The sequence below is a fragment of the Dermochelys coriacea genome, chromosome 4 (genome assembly GCF_009764565.3).
Source record: "Dermochelys coriacea isolate rDerCor1 chromosome 4, rDerCor1.pri.v4, whole genome shotgun sequence".
Taxonomy (NCBI): Eukaryota; Metazoa; Chordata; order Testudines; family Dermochelyidae; genus Dermochelys; species Dermochelys coriacea.
In genome coordinates, this window is record NC_050071.1 from 91,578,486 (window position 1) to 91,590,867 (window position 12,382).

The following is a 12,382-nucleotide window of genomic DNA, read 5'->3' on the forward strand; positions in this document are numbered from 1 at the left end:
GGAAGAACTTCTTCCATAACTGTTGGAAGCATCTACAGTATAGTGCTCAGCACCGTAGTGTGGACATGACCTAAAATACGTGAAAAGAATGTGGGCAGAGACTCGTGTTGTTCTTGTTGAACAAGATCCCTGTATGTGGTGGGTTATTTGTTTAACCAAGGGCTCCTGTGCACTTTCCCAATGCTCAGATTCTGGCTGTGTCAGTTACCCCAGTAGTGTGTGTTGTGCAGAAGTTAAAGGGCAGAAACAAATGTTTTGAAATTGTAAAATTGGATAGTTTTATTGATAACTTATCACTTCTCAACAAATGTAGAGATTAAAAATGAATAAAGAAGTCATGCTAAAACTTTGTGGCTAGTTATTTCATAGTGGCATAAAATTTAAAGGCAACATATTTTATTTAATGCAAATAAAAACTTCAGATATATTTGAATTCCTTTCCAGCATTAAGACAGAATTGCCGCCAAGTTGTGTGGCTGATTTTTGCATTTAAATCCATCAAGTAGAAAAGGAAAGTTCTGAAAGAATAAGAATTTATTATATTTGTCTTTCATGTTAAGTGTATGTCTAGTCTTTGTTTTGGGAACTGCTTCATTAAATGCTGGGTTTCTTTTTTGCAGTTGCTGAAACTGAATGGAGTCGTGGAGCCAGTACTTTAATTTTGCGTGGAGCTTTCGGAAAATTATTGTAACGCTGTAAATCAGAATCTCAGTTAAGTTCGGTGAGTGTCTATGGATATGGTTATCCTGACCATATAAGGAGTATAAAGAGATACTCAGGCATTGGGATTTAGTCTTGTAGTTTACAACATTGAGACAAGACTCTATCATTTAGCCCCAAAATCTTGTGATCTAATTGATAGGTTTTTATATAAACATTATTTTTTCCCATAGATGTTAGTTTATTTTAAGCAATTTTATAAATGTATTCCTGCCATTACTCTTGGGTTAAATAGTTTGTATGCCCTATAGGGATTTAATTCAATACCTTCTGTACTAGGTTTGAATAGAGTACTTCCTCCATAGTTTAGCAGGAGCATAGAATAAAATTTCCATATGGGTTTCACTCTAGTTCTGCTGCTAATGGTAGTACCACTGGGGAAGTGCTCCAGGTGCCTCATAAAATATGGGGTACCCTCAGTCCTATGCTAAACTGAAACCCCTGCATCCTTGATCTCATTTTTTTATTTATTTTGAATGGGTTTAGCACTGGATTTTGAGACCAGTTTAAGGGACTGAATTTACCAGGACTAAAGATTTGACTCAGTGTGCACTGGTATGGACTAAAAAGAATACCAGACACTTTTTGTTGCTCCAATCTATGAATTACAAAGTAAAATTGCCAAGATCTCTGATGCCTTAGCTGAAGGTATCTGAAATCTTGACAGTTTCACTTTACTGCTTGCATGTGTAGCAGAGCTGTAAGAAGGGGAAAGAAATTGTGGGAGGGGGAAAGGAAATGGGCTGCAGGTAGGATGAGCAGATCGCAAGAGTGAAATATCAGGACACACTGGGTGAGATGGGGGCGGGGAGAAAGAGATCTACAGGTGCACAACCCTGACCGGAGCCATGAGAGGGGGTGCACAGCCCTAGGAAGCTGCAAGAGGGGTGTACAGCCCCTGCTGCAGCCCTCACCACAAGCCACAGGGCAAGGACTCATGGCCCCAGCTCCAGCCCCCAGAAGAAGCCACTGGGCCAGGGGCACAGGTTTCTCCTCCCTCCCAGTGCCTTTCCCCACAGCCCCACCACCACAACTCAACAATACCCCACACAGATCCACAGTGCCCTGACGCACACAGATCTCCCCCATTGCCTAGCACCCAAAACTCACAAACCTCCCCCACTGCCCAGCGTCCTCCACACCCTCACAGCCGAGCACCCCACACATCCCTCCCAGACACTCACTCCATCACACCCTGCCCCCTTCCCTGGCCGCACTCACCAGCCCTGCTGGGAGGTCTCTGGCTCCTAAGGTCAGAGCGGCGAGGGGGGTCTCCAGACTGTCTACATGCTGTGTCCACCACAAGCACGAGCTCCGTGGCTCCCATTGGCTGGGAAAAGCGCCAATGGGAGCTGCTGGAGCTGTGGAGCGGAGCTTGCAGGCACCGGCAGCATGCAGAGAGCCCCCTGCCACGACCCTAAGAGCCAGAGGGACCTGCCGGGGGGTGAGATGGGGAATCCCAGCAGTGCTTACCTGGGGTGGCTCCCAGGAAGCATCCGGCAGGTCCCTCTGGCTCCCAGGGTTGGATGGTGGGGTGAGGGGGAGGGCTCTCTGCCAGTGCGTGCAAGCCCCAGCCCGCAGCTCTGAGGGAGGGAGCTGGTGCAGCACTCGGAGACCTCCTCTGCCTCTGTGCCCACGGACCACCCGCACTGCAGGCTCCTGCTGGTGGCCGGGCATGCGCACTGCTGGGAGCTGCCCCAGAAGCGGCACCACGTGAGCCCCAGGAAGCGCCACCACGCCAGCCCCAGGACTTTGGCGGTGATGGTGAGCGGTCCGTCCCCAATAGCGGGACAAAGGGTGTCCTGACTGATGTGCGGTCGGGACACAGGACAAATGGGTTAAAATCGGGACTGTCCCAATAATATTGGGACGTCTGGTCACCTTTGCTGCAGGGGAAGTAAGAAGAGTCATAATATTTAGTGAAGAAACAAGGATAGAAAAATGTGAAAAGACTGAGGAAGGGAGACATGGGAGGGGGTGAGGGTGAAGATAAAGAAACAGCTATAGTAGTAGTAGTGGGTATCCTAATGTTCTTGTCTCATGATTTTTTTTTTCCTGCCACTGAATTCTGAAAGAAGCCTAGCTCAGAGTGGGGGTATATCTATTTTGTGATAGCCACTAGAGTACAATATACTAAAGAAATGTTACCTCTGCCATCTACAACACCTAATTTTCTTTGAAATACATGTTTTAAAAGCCACATTGAATCATTTATGCTCTCATAGTATTTCCAATGTATCAGGCACCTGTTTTAATTAAATCTCCTCCTTTGGAAAGACATACTGTATGGTTGTTTACTTTTCAAAGTTGTGAATGAAGGTACTGAGGTGAACATTCAGAATCTATTTGCGTATTTCACCATTGCTAGGTTCATCATTGGTGCTATGAAGTCTTTGTTTGCTTTTTAGAAATCTTTTCTTATTTGAATACTTTTAACGTATTTTAAATCTCAGCATTAACATGCTTCACTCAAAATATGCATGTTCCCTACAATTCTCTCCTGTTGCCAGCCTCAAGGAGGTGGAAGAATATTATAAGGCATAAATTAACAGTGAGAGTAGCTAACCATTGGAACAACTTTCCAGTGGTTGTGGAGGATTCTCCATCACTGGCAATAATTATTTCTGAGAAGTTCTTTGGCCCTTTGTTATGTAGGAAGTAAAACAAGATGATCATGTTCCCTTCTGGCCTTGAAATTTATGAATGTATAAAGTAGGGTGAATAAAAATGATTTAAAAATGTAAAACAGTTTTTAAATGTACATAATGGATTTTAATTTAAATTTTAAAAATTGAAGTAATTGTAATTTACATAGTATTTTACATAGTATGCTTCTTTCCATTTTATGGTCTTAAGTTGCTAAAATAGATATTTTACACTTGTTTCTTCAGTTTCCTAATTTTTAGTCAGACTTTATATTTTATATTTTTTCTTCTTAATTTCACATCTAAAATGCTCATCTGTGCTAAAAAAGACAAGTCTAGGGCCTCACTGCCATCTTTACTGTGAGAACAATACAAACAGCCCCTACTGTATTTGAGCGAACACATTGAACTTTCATGTGTCAATAAAGTTGAAATTCTTCAACTGGGCTTTAGTCCTCCACCAGGGTTTGCAGGTTGAAGTCAGTGGGACTTGTACTCCAAAGGTCAATTAGGTGCCTTTGAAACTCTGTCTCAAATGCCTAAATATGAGCATCATGTTAAGCTCCTTGTTTTTAAACTCTGGCCTGTGTGTGTGTGTGTGTGTGTGTGTGTGTGTGTGTGTGTGTATATATAGAGAGAGTTCATAGTAACTTTGTTAGTATTCTGAAAGTCCAAGCTTTTCATTGTTTGCACTGAAGTAATTTTATTTTGAAGTGGTAAAATGTTATGCCACAAAGTAGTTTTTAATAAACCTTTAGCCTGTGCTGCTGGAAATGCTTGTGCTTAAATAAGACTACTCATGCACATGTTTACACTGACACATTGTCGATATAACTTTGCTGCAAAAAGCTCAACACTTCTCGTCAAGGTGATTTTATTTTGTCAGCAAGGCAAAAGAGTTTTGTTGGCAGAAGGAGCATTGATTGCAGTGTATACACCTTCATATTTTTGTCGATGAAACTTGATATTTGTTGACAAAATTGTGTAGTGTAGACAAGGCCTAAGTAAGTATTAATCAATTAGCACATAGACTCAACAGCTAATTTACACAATTTTTTCATGGTTGTCTAATAAATCCTCTAGTGGTTGGAGTCCTGATTTTTTTTTTTATTTTGTTGCCAGTGTTAAGTAGAGTAACAGCAGGCTCTGCACTTTATTGGTGGCATCACTGAAACCTCGTTCACAGTGTTTTAAGATAAGGTATATTCTACTGAGCCGAAATACATACTTTTTCAAAAAGAAAACTTTTTTCTACTTTTCCTTCTATACAACTGACCCTTGTTAGAGAGTCGAACTCCAAATATTGTCTGTATGGATGCCTGTTTGTGGGATGCTTATGTCCCTCTAATTTTTTAAATAGCAATGACCACTGACACATCATGTGAGATCCAGGCATTTTCCGGACCCTCCATAGTGCTGGATTATTTGATTCAACTGGCAAACTGGGAAGCAGAATAGGGAATGGATTCAAACCTATTATTTACCAAAATAAAAAGTATGAACTGTAAAATAGTCTAATACAATTTTGTTTTAAATCCAAACATGTTAGTCGCTAGTTATTAAAATTAGCGAAGCCAAACACTAAAGATATCTTCAATAGTGATCTGGAAAGAGAGGATAGCAGCATGCTACTGAAAGTTGCTGATGCTAAATTGGGAGACGTTGAGAACTTGAGAGGATAGAGGTAACACAGAGAAGCCTAGGGAAGTTAAAAATATGGAGAAGAATCTTTAAACTGGATATTTAGATTGGAAATATGAAAATAGTATGTGAGTTTTGGGGTGATGGTGTTAGAAATAATAGTCATTCTGTGAGAAACCTGGAAAGTGGTACTGCTGAAAGACTTAAGAGGGACTGAATAGCAAACTAAATGTAGACATTGCAGCCCCTCAACTGGTCAACATGATTGGGCATTACATGCTTGAGGCTTCAGCTTGAAGGAATAAGGGGGTGATAGTCCCTATGTGACTAACTATGAGAGCTCATTAGTAATTTTACTTTTAATTTTGTTATATTGTCTTCTGGTCTAAAATCAAGAAACATTTTCTTCTGGTTTAAAATCAAGACTGAAACTTTCCATGCTTGAATTAAAATTTGAGAAATTGCTACTTTATTGATTACATGCATTTTAAAGGCACCCATTACTGTGGTATCGGGGCACATGATGCATGGCTTCAAGTCAAGTTATTAAGATTTCCCAATAAAAAGTACTGGAGTAATACACCCAATCTTCCTCAGTTTAACTTAAAACCAGAAAACGTAAAGAACTGATCAGTCAGCTAAGGGCCCTGGGTTTCATAGCTTGCCATCTGTGTAATGCCTGGTGAAAGAGACTGGCTAAGGTTTTGCTTTAAATACAATTCCCATGGGAGCAAATTCCTGACATGGAAACCTGCATCAGAGCAAGTTATGAGGGATTACGATGGAATTCAGAATATAACCTTAAACTTTGCTAGCCTGAATGCAACAATTTTCATTTTTGTTTTGTGAAGGCAAAAAGGGGAGTTCTCCCTTGCTCTATCCAGTTGCAGGTGCTAGGGAGTCAAATTTTCAGCTATTGAAGTTTTTGTTTAATTATGACTTCCTGTTCTTATAACAGGTAGCTGTAGTGGGAGGGAAGTGGAAAAGTCCTGTAACAGCCACAAGAGTTTTAGAAAAGTAAGTTTTTCATTTTGTCATATTTTGTATGCCAAATGCATTGCCTCTGGCTCAGTGGTAAGAAAAAATGTTTGCGACACAGAATTACACAGTGTAGCCGCTGCTCGAGAAAGGCACAGAGTAAGTTATCCCTTGCAGGGAAAGGGCTGAATTGCTGAAAGACACCCTTACTTCCCTACCCCTCCCAGCCTCGTAATAAGATGACAGCTGATTCTAAAAAACTGAGGTTCTACAGTGATGATTTGGATGGGCAGATTGTCATAAAAGTGGAGTCTCAATTCAGTTCCCTACCCAGATTCTTTCAGGCTCTCACTGACAGAAGAGCTGAGGAGGCAGTGCAAACTGTCCACTCTCCACAAGCACTTAGGTAGCCATTCAGTTGTGTGTGATTCACCTGCATGCAAAGAGTTAAGCATCAAAAGCAGTTATAACAATGTACAATCCTAGAGATTTAAAAACCTCAGCCACTGTAAAAGAATCCCATTAACAGGCCCTTATTTACATATGTTTGCATTTCCACAAATGGAATAATCAAGCTTCAGATTAAGTCTTAAGTCCTTCAATAGCAGAGTTTAATACTGTACTTGAGTGATGCAGGGTGCATCTACTATTCTGTTCTTGTAGAATCTGTTAGCTACATTTCAGGAACCTTACAAGTTACATTGCCAGAGTCCTCCACTAGCCTTAGGATTAATGCATCCTTTCGTTGCAGGTACATAGCCCAGTAGTGGTGTCCTTTATGTAGATGAATACCATATAAAAATATATATTGACCATATTAAAAAATGCAAAACTCAGGCTGACCTGTTACTGAGTAGAGAGAGCAGCTCATGTCAGCGTGTACACATTGCATTAATGCTTTGCTTTCTGCATAGGTTCTGCATTAATTATAGAGTTCAGTTCCAGGTTTATGTCCTTATATTCAAAGCCTTCTGAGACTGGCCCTAGCTTTCTGAGAGAGGATCTCTCCCTCCACAAATATGAGTTCCCTGATTGATGTGTTCCACTGAAATGATGAAATTATTAAACAGGGAAGAATGAATGTGAAACTGATTTACTTTCAGAACTAAATACAGAACTCATTTAAATCTATTTAGCTTTCCCTCAGTAAGTTGTTGTGTGTGTGTGCGCGCGCACACACACACACACACACACACACACACACACACACACCCCAAGCTAATTCTCTACATGTGGGAAGGAAGAAAGTGGGAGATACAGATCTCTAATTTAGAATACTTAGAAGGCTCTCTTATAGTGTGCTTCTATGACACGTTTCAGAGTAGCAGCCGTGTTAGTCTGTATTCGCAAAAAGAAAAGGAGTACTTGTTACACCTTAGCAACTAACAAATTTATTTGAGCATAAGCTTTCGTGAGCTACAGCTCACTTCATCGGATGCATTTGGTGGTCCACCAAATACATCCGATGAAGTGAGCTGTAGCTCACGAAAGCTTATGCTCAAATAAATTTGTTAGTCGCTAAGGTGCCACAAGTACTTCTTTTCTTTTAGTGTGCTTCTAATAAGCAAAGATGGTGTTATGTGGCTACTAGCACTATATGAGTTGTGGTATTAAATGAGTTACTGTGTTTGTAAAAAATTGCTTATTCAGCATCACATAGGAACTCTTGAGTGGCGGAGCAGGGATAGAGGGTTAAGAAAATTGTGTGCTTGACTTTGCAATCTTTACATTCTTTTAACATAGAGGTTATTATGTAACTGCCTAAGTCACCATGAAATCATGTTACAGACATGAGAGATAGATAGTGTCTATATTGGTTTTATTTCTGGGCACCTCAAAACCAGAGAGAGAGTGACAAATTGGAGGCAATGCAGGGATGATGAAACATAGTGATAAATGGGTTGCAGAGACTGACCTGGGATAAAGGACTTGCAAGAAATTTGTGTTTAGCTTAGCAAAAGCAATTAACAAAATGATGTAAACATTTTCAGGTATTCTAAATGTGTAAGCACCAAAGGGGGAGAGGAAATGTTTAAGATGCAGCAAGGAATAACAGGGTGAAATTGAGCTAAGTAAAACTCAGGTTGAATATTTGTAAGGGAGGGGTGAATGAGGGGATTCAGGACTAGAAGGCTGTAGCTATGTCTATACTATAGCTTATGTCAGCATAATTTATGTTGCTCAGGGCATGAATAAACCACCCTCCTGAGCGACATAAGTTACACCGACGTAAGCACCAGCATGGACAGTACTATGTCAGAGGGAGCCGATATAGATACCGCTGCTCACGGAGGTAGTTTTATTATGCCAACAGGAGACCTCTGCCCTGTCAGCATAGAGCATCTTCATGAGATGCACAGCAGTAGCGCAGCTATGCCACTGATACAAATTAAAGCTGGGAGCCACTGATGCAAATTAAAAAGCAGCTTTTTGCTCACCAGTAGTACCCAAAAATACATAACCATCCTGAGCGTTCCTATTGTAAATAGTATTTGTGGTGTAATGGTTAGATCAGGAGGTATTGTATAACTGCAGAATATTGTTCTTGAGAACAGTTTTGATTTTTTAAAAATCATGGAGGATTAGCGGTAAAAAAAGTCCGATTAGATCATTAGTCAATTCCTTGATCATATTAGGATTGTGGCACAGAGACCGTTAAGTACTAAAATGTTAATGATCTTCCCCTGTTTTCAGAAATACTTACTAAGCCTAACAAATTGAAAAACTGGGAGAAGTGCAGATTCTGTCAGAAAACTGAATTCTGTTTTCTGTGATCTTTCCTGGTGAAATTCTTTGGCCCAATGTTATATAAGACTAGATGATTATAATTGTTTTCCCTTCTGGTCTTAAAATCTATGGATTTTATGAAGAAGTTGTTTGTAAAATCAGTCTATGTATATAATATTGTTTACAAAATAAGATTAAAAATTCACTGCCTCTTTAAAATATTTAGTGAATTTAGTGATATAGGAAAAATACTGAATTGACTGCCCTGGAGACTTAAGTTCTTTGTCCACACAACAGATATATAGGACAGGTAGAGGCAATGCAAGCTTCCCTACACTGCTTCAGCAGTTTCTCAGTTCCGTCCTGAAGGGACTGGTGCTAGGAGTGAGACGATTGCTCAACCTGCAGGCCTTGTTCCATCTTTGAACTCACTTCTGTGAATTAGTGGTACTAATGTTAGTACCAGTTGTGGAGGTAGAACTTTACTGTGATTGCTAATACTTTCCATATAGATATCTGCCCCACACTCATGTCGTATAAACTTTCATTATTATCTTGGGCAGTATTCCAGCTGGTGACTCTGTAAGTGCTTTAAAGACTCAATATCTCATTTCCTTTGGCCACCCAGGTATGTCTGCTCTGCAGTTGGGAGCATGCCTCTGAGCCCGGATAAACAGACACATATTAGCTCGCTAAAAATAGCAGCGTCAACATTGTGACACAGGTGGCAGCTTAGGCTAGTTGCCAAAGTACAAACCATCCAACACTCTGGTCCATACTCTGGTGGCTAGCCTGTGCCACCATCCATGCCACAATGTTGACACTGCTATTTTAAACGTGTTAGCTCAAGCAGAGTTGACATATGTCTGTCTGCCCAGGCTGGGAGGCATGCTTCCAACAGCCATGTAGATGTCACTCACTGTCTACTTCTGGTCTGCAGGTCACCATGAGGTAGAAATGTTATAGTGTTGCCAACTCTCATGATTTTACTGTAAGTTTCAGTGTTGTTTTTCTTAAAGACCCAGCTGCTGGAATCAGGAGATTGCATGAGAATCTCAGCTTTAATTAAAAAATAAGTTTCTATCCCTTACGATTGCAGAGAAAAGTTTGAAAATGTTGCTTGAATATACTCTAAAGGCTTAGAATCTAGAAGGCAAATACAATAACCTAATATATTTTTAAAATTTGATGGTTTTTGGAGACCCTCATGACTTGTGAACATTTTGACCTGGCAATACTTATGTGTAGGCATCCAGACCTTTCTGCAAGCTTTTACGTGCATGCTGTTTTCTACTTACGAGAGCTATGTGGTTTTATTTTCAAAAAGCTTTTCCACTGTGTTGAGCTTTTTTCTTACTTTCATTTAAACTTGCATATGTTCAGTTACCAGTTATGAAATAGTCAAAAGTTTTTTTCCTCCTTTCTCCAAATTCCCTCTTCAATGTTCCTTTAACTTCCTTTTTATTATACTCTTTTTAGATATTGTGAAATGTGGCTCTGTACTGTTTACCCTCCGTGTATTCTCTGCAGTAGATGTCCTGCATGTGCAGCTTGTAGAGCTGTAAAATTTTCCTCATTAGAGCTGTCAGAACTTGTGGAAGGGTTGGCAAAGCCCGCCTGCTCTGAACAGTTTAAAAACATAGGCTTCATATTACAGTCTCTGTAATCTAGATTTCAACAAGTCTCTTTGTAACTGTTAATGTTTATACTTGTCAAACTGAACAAAACTGTTTAAATGTGAGATGAGGGTTTAACCACCTTACAAAAAAAAAAAGTAGGTCAATGGGCCAGCAGGTTATTAGGCCAGAGAAGAATGAGCGGGTTCACTGAGTCATGCTGTGTAGTTGTTTTTCTTCTTTTGGCAGAACGCTCTGCTCTGCTTTAATTTCATATTTTTTTACCAGTGTGTTTTAACCAGTTAAATACTTCCAGTAGAAACAGGGAGAGGAGTGATCATTACCTTTTTAATTAAACTAAAACATACTACCTGTACATTTTACTTTCCGAAGCATAATAACTCTTAAACCTTTAGCAAAAAACACAAGTTCAGTACTTCTCGCTTTAGAGAAAATGAACTTTTTTTCTTATAACCAGAATACATTATAACATTAAATATAAGGCACAGGAGTGAAAATGACAGAAAACAGTGGTAAACCATTCATTGTATAGTGAAGAAATCAAAACATGCTGTCAGTGTGGCCAATAGTTGAGGTGGGGAGAAATGAGATATGACAAGGGAGGAGAGATATGTGTTTAGATAACTTTGAAAAGGGATGCAAAGTGGCATGGAGTGCTGTTTTAGACAATGGGCACTGTAGAAGAGAATGCATTAAAACCAAAAGGTGGTGATTGCTAGATTAGCAAAGGGGAGCATGAAAGGGAGTAGAGACTAGATCTAGGAGGTAGGTTTGGAATAAGTACTTAAAAAGAAAGTAATATTGGACTTTATTTTGAAAAGAAAAGGGGGAGCCAGTGGCTGTGTTTGTGGTAGCAGGAGTGATGTAGCTGGGTTTCTCTGTGAGTGAGTGAGCAGCATTCTGAACATTCTGGAGTCCAGAGAACAGTGATTTGATGAAACCAGAGACAAACTGAGGTAATCGGTAAGAAAAGGGATGTAGACATGAATAAAAAACAGCAGAGAAGGAGTTGAGGGAGTGGTATAGACAAATGCTGCTTCAGGATTAACAATAGGGAGATTTAGAGACTTAGGCGATGTGGGAGATGGAAAGTTTGAGTCAAGGATGACACCACGATTACAGATAGAGGTAAATAGGAGGTCTTAGTCAAGCCAGACAAAGTTTCAGAGTAATCCTCTTGCTGAAGAGAAGCACTTCTGTTTTTGACACATTGAGAAGTACTCCTTTTCTTTTTGTGATATTTCTGTAATTCATCAGGCAGAATGTTACATTTATAAATGATATATCACAATTATACTTTACTAGTAATTGGAATAAATGATGGCTGTAAATATTGCATTTGAATACTAGTGACCTGCAGAATTCCAGTCATTTCCAGTTATTCTAACTTTTCATTTTTGATTCTTTACAGTGCAGAGTTTGATGCCCCTCTGTAGAAGAGGATATATTTAAACCCACATTCATCTGAAGGATCAGTGTTTATCCTAAATATCACAGTTTAACGTCCCAAAAAGTATAAGAGGTAAAGAAAGTGTTGCTGTAATTATGAGCTACAGTGTTGTAATTTGGCTCCTGTGATTTTCTTATTAACTACATTAGGGATCTGTTCCTGTTGTCAAGGAAGTTAATGGACTTGGTTTCAAAAAGGTATAGAGCCCTCAGTCCCCCTAGGGCTTGATCTAAAGCCCATTAAAGGCAATGGGAGTCTCTCCATTGATTTCAATGGGCTTTGGTTCAGGCCTATACAATTAAATAAGAATTGAGGGTGCTCAGCACCTTGCAAAATTGGACTCAGAGGGAGCAGGAGCAGGCCTTAAAGAGAGAAGCAAATGTCTATTGTTTTTTCTGTGGCTTTTGGGTACTTGGAATTTCGGTACCGTACTTGTGCTGCTAATTTTGACATAAAATCTAGGCACACTCAGTAAGGTGAAATTGGTAGTCTAACAATATTGAATGTACTTTGCTGTTATGGAAATAGTGATTCTGACGTCTGATTCTGTAATATTGAAAAGGTCAGTCTTGTGCCAGGTGAAG

At 39.9% G+C, this 12,382-nt stretch overlaps 1 protein-coding gene across 14 annotated transcripts in view; it reads left to right on the plus strand.

Moving 5' to 3' along the window:
- Positions 1-12,382, plus strand: part of CLOCK (clock circadian regulator) — an 88,837-nt gene that overhangs the window by 23,539 nt on the left and 52,916 nt on the right. For 5 of the 14 annotated variants that reach the window (XM_043513793.1, XM_043513794.1, XM_038398490.2 and 2 more), the window contains 3 exons: positions 621-721; positions 5,965-6,023; positions 11,760-11,870. The exons of 1 other annotated variant lie outside the window; for it this stretch is intronic. The gene's annotated coding sequence lies outside the window, so the exon portion shown is untranslated. The remainder of the gene's footprint in view (positions 1-620; positions 722-5,964; positions 6,024-11,759; positions 11,871-12,382) is intronic. 8 more of the 14 variants (XM_038398498.2, XM_038398497.2, XM_038398485.2 and 5 more) reach the window with 4 other exon arrangements.